This window comes from Pseudorca crassidens, chromosome 5, assembly GCF_039906515.1.
Source record: "Pseudorca crassidens isolate mPseCra1 chromosome 5, mPseCra1.hap1, whole genome shotgun sequence".
Classification (NCBI taxonomy): domain Eukaryota; kingdom Metazoa; phylum Chordata; class Mammalia; order Artiodactyla; family Delphinidae; genus Pseudorca; species Pseudorca crassidens.
Genome location: NC_090300.1, coordinates 38,761,467 through 38,766,202, shown reverse-complemented (window position 1 = coordinate 38,766,202; position 4,736 = coordinate 38,761,467). Strand labels below are relative to the sequence as shown.

Here is a 4,736-nt window from a genome sequence, read left to right as displayed (position 1 = left end):
GTGGGCCCAAATCATTCAGGAAATTGGAACAAACCTTTAGACATTATCCTAACTGTATAACAGTGACAAATGTATATCTCTTTGGAAGCAGGAAGCCAAAGTTTTCTCACAGAAAAACAGAATCCACTGGGCACCAAAGTACCACATAATGAACTTTAGCTGTCATTTCTTTTCAAAGAGAAAGAAGACAGAGATGGTACCTAGTTTAATGAAAGCTTAGATGCAGCTCATATCCTTTTAAAGTAGAATATAAGTGAGACTCCGTGGAGTTTTCTCTAAAGAATGCTTGTTATATAGCAAGCTTCAAGAAACATCAAATTGAAGTCAGGGGAAATCTCTACATTGGTTATTTCTTTCCTATCATGTGCACAAATGACCACAAATCTGTGGCTTATGTATTTGTGACTCTGCACTAGAGACATAGCCCCTCTAGCTCCATTTAGCACTGGGTTAATTACAGTTGGATAGGAAAATTGAAAACATCTGAAATGTCTGACGAATTATTTATATAATCCATATGATAAATAACATACAGCATTCAAAACATATATTTTAGAAAAGTTTTAAAATATTTAACATCATGTACAGGATATATTAAATGAAAGAAAATTCAGTTTATATCAACTTCAAAAAATGTCTTAGATTGCTATCTTGGTTTGAGTTCCCACAACAGCAGACTATGAGTCAAAAATTCAAGTTCAAGTAACTTATTTGGGGGTGACAACAGGGCACACTGTGAGGAGAGGGGAAGTGGGACAGGAAAGGAGAAGCCAATAAAGTTTGCAAAGTCATGCAAATTTTATTGGACAAACCAAATCAATTCAACTGGGAACTCTGGAGTCCAGGCAGACGGCATAATGGGTCAGACTGATCCTGCAGAAAGGGTAAATAATCCGGTATTTAAACAACAACTTCTGTCAGTCACTGTTTGAAGGCTGTCCCCAAGGGCCATTAATTCTCTGGCACTTCCAGCTTACCATGAACGATGCAAAGTAGGCTCTGGGTGAAAAAAAAAAACCCTTAGGGGAAGAGGTGTAGATGCTGCCAATTAGAATCAAGCCAGGGTGAACTGTGTAGGAAGGGCTGAAGGGAAAATTGGCAAAGCATCCAGAGCGTCTGCTGTACCTGGGTACCCCAGAACCTAGAGCTTGAGAAAAGCTGTGTACTATTAGTTTTTCAGAAAGTGCCATCCCAGGGAGCAGGAGTGAGGGAAAAGGGAGGGAGGCAGAGAAAGAAAGTTCAATCATTCAAGGGTGAATTTCCAAGCTGGCCTCCACGTGGTAACAAATGCACTAGTTGCCTGATCTCATAAAACTGTCTCGAGAGGATGTATGAACAACTGCATCCCCAGATAATCTGTCCTAAGAAACGAGGAGAAGATTTTAGCCTCAGCTTCTGCATCTCACTGGTGAAAAATTTCCCTGTGGTGCATAAGCTCCTTAACACTTCCAGGTTCTGTATGTGGGGGCACCAACTGGGCCTGTGACCTCTCACACCACAAAAGCATGAAGGAAACCAAGAGTGGGAGGCCGGGGCATCCAGATTGGACAGGAGGAAGGCTGCAGGGCATGCCTGGGTGGAGCTGACAAGTCCTTATATACTCAGTTACCCCCGTGGCAGCCAGGACAGAAAAGGTGGCCAAGGACCTCAGAAATGGTCAAGGCCAAGAGGATCTGAGATGCTGCCTAAGACATGCCTAATGCATTTTTGTTTAATAAATATTTACATAGATTCACACAAAAAAACACTCGCATGTACAAACACAATCACATATAAAAAAGACAAGTTTTTAAAAAAGACAGTGGTGAAGAGCCCACCAAATTTTATTCCCTCCTTTATTCTTTGATATATGTTTAAAATTTTTAAATTTTTAAATTTAAAAAAGGTGTTTTGGTTTTATAGTAGGTAAAGTTCGTGTTGACTATTTTAGAAAGAGAGGCAGAGTAGGAAACATTTATTTTCCAAAGTAAAACAAACCAGTAAAAATGATCATTATTCTATGTTTTACTTGATGGGCACAGACAACATTACTTTCTTTAATGAAGGTTGAATCTTTTAAGAGATTGTTTAGAAAAGTATCAATAAGTAGTGTTTTAAATGTGAGAAGTATAACTCTTGCCTTATAATAAAATTCGTTTCCAAGTAATTTAAAAATGTACTTTATGTATCTTGCTTCATTATTTATTCATTCACTGAATAGCTGTTATTCACCAAATACTTTCTGAGCCCCTATTATGGGCAAGGTCCTTGCCAGTCACTGGTGATAACAAGAAGAATCAGAAAAAATTTCCACCAACTAGGGGCCCATATTGGAATGGTAGACAGGTTATAGCAAAGAAAATTCATACTCAACAAGTACCCAAAAGATTTCTTACTTTTGCAATCTCCAGTGCAATGAAGTTGGGGCCATATGACTAGTTCTGTCCAACGAACTGTGAGCAGAAGAGATGTATGTCACTCTTGGACTAAGGAAGCTATGAACTGATGTTCTCTACCCCTGGAACGATGATCCTAAGGGCCACATTTTGCTAGATGACATAGCTGCAAGAGGGACAAGGACCACAAAACCTGCATCAGACCTTGCATGAATAGGATACAAATCTTTATTGTTCACCACAGATTGAGTACAGACTATTTTCTTGCTTTGGGATCCACACAAAACCTGACAATCTCATGGGTTATTTTTGTCTAGTAAACATACCAGAGAAACACACCCAAATACATAGCCACCAATACCCAAAGAGGCTCACCAAGCGACACACCTTGTTTTGTGTGGTGTCTCTCACTTTAGAAGGCATAACCTGACATACCTCACATATCAGACCTCTAAAAATTTACCAATGTAGCAGACTTTTAAATTTTTGCATTGTTTTTCTTCCACGCCTAAGAAGATGTGACAGAAAGGACATGGCACCATTGTAATGTTCTTCCCAGAAGTTCATTACCCTGGTCTAATCAAGAGAAAACATCAGATAAACACAAAGTGAGGGACAGTCTACAGAATATCTGACCAGGACTTTTAAAAAATGTTAATACAAAAAAAAGACAAAAAAACTCAAGGAAAGACTGAGCAACTGTTAGAGACTGAAGAGGCTAAGAAGACATTACAACTAAATGCAACCCTGTATTCAATCCTGGAAAAGAAAAAAGACACTGGTGCGAAAACTGGTGAAATCTGAATGAAGTCTTTGGTTTGGTTAACAGTGCTGCACGGATGTTTCATAGTTTTGAGAAATATGCCACAGTTGTGTAAGCTTGTCAACATTAGGGGAAGCTGAGTGAAAGTTATAGGAGACCTCTCTGTACTATCATTACAACTGTTCTGTAACTCTAAAATTACTAAAAAAAAAAGTTTGTAGAAAGGAAGCTGGAAATTTCTGGTTGATAAGATGAATATAAAGAACCGTAGACATAAAGGTACCTGGGAAATAAAAAAAAATGTCATGAAGAGGCTAGGAATAGGACGGGAATAAAGATACAAACCTACTAGAGCATGTACTTGTGCATACGGGAAGGGGGAAGGATAAGCTCTGACGAAGTGAGAGAGTGGAGTGGACATATATACACTGCCAAACATAGGGTGGATAGCTAGTGGGAAGCAGCCGCATGGCACAGGGAGATCAGCTAGGTGGTTTGTGACCACCTAGAGGGGTGGGATAGGGAGAGTGGGAGGGAGGGAGATGCAAGAGGGAAGAGATATGGGAACATATGTATATGTATAACTGATTCACTTTGTTATAAAGCAGAAACTAACACACCATTGTAAAGCAATTATACTCCCATAAAGATGTTAAAAAAAATCATTTCTGGAGTAATAAATGTTCTGAACAGCTCAAAATAAACAAAGTTAAAGTGAGCAAAAAAATAATAAGATAAAGGTACATAAAAGTGCATGTGTGTGTGTATTTTTGTCTATTGGTGTGTCTGGATCTGTGTGTGTGTGTGTGGTTGGGCGACATCTGGTGTGGGGGTGTCTTTGGGTGTCTCTGGGTGTGTGGCTGTGTTTGTGTGTGTCTGGTGCAGGCAGGGTGGGTTTACATGAGCACATAGTTCTACTGTGAGGGAATTAATAAGCCAAGGCGCCTCCATGAACCTGAGAGTGAGTGCCTCCTTAAATTTTTAGCCCTAGGTACCTTGCTTAACTCACCCTAGAGCCAGGCTTTTAAAGAAGCTGCCAGGAAGAACAAAAGAAAAAAACACAGGGGGCACCTGGATTTGAACCAGGGACCTCTTGATCTGCAGTCAAATGCTCTACCACTGAGCTATACCCCCTGATGCTATTATGCCTCCTATAAGCACTTATTCCACTTTTATGAGTTTCATCATACTTCATAAATATCTGTGTGGCTGAGATTCCTGCTAGATTTAATTTCATCCCTGATTCCGTTATAGCCACATCATCTCCTACTTATCCCAGAGCTTGTATGTTCATTCCGTTCTCAGAACTTAAAGCTCAGTGCTCTAATATCAAACTCTCCAGTGTTTAAAATACACCACCAACTGCCCATAAATCTCCAGGCACATCAGTGAATGTTGTAAATATCGTGGGCTGCCATCAAGTATTGGACATGGAGGTGGTCTTAACTGGAAATCCACAACTGGACTACAGAGGTTCATGTTCAGCTCTGAATTACAGGCAAATATTGTATGTGTGCATGGATTGTATATGGTACATGATTTTATCAGATTTTCAAGGGGATCTCATCCAGGTGAACTGTCTCACTTTACAGCTGGAA

At 39.7% G+C, this 4,736-nt stretch overlaps 1 non-coding gene across 1 annotated transcript; it reads right to left on the bottom strand.

The window, feature by feature from the left end:
- Positions 1-4,200: 4,200 nt before the first annotated feature.
- TRNAC-GCA (transfer RNA cysteine (anticodon GCA)) lies at positions 4,201-4,272 on the bottom strand. Its single transcript has one exon. It is a non-coding gene; the product is annotated as a tRNA-Cys (tRNA).
- Positions 4,273-4,736: the final 464 nt, after the last annotated feature.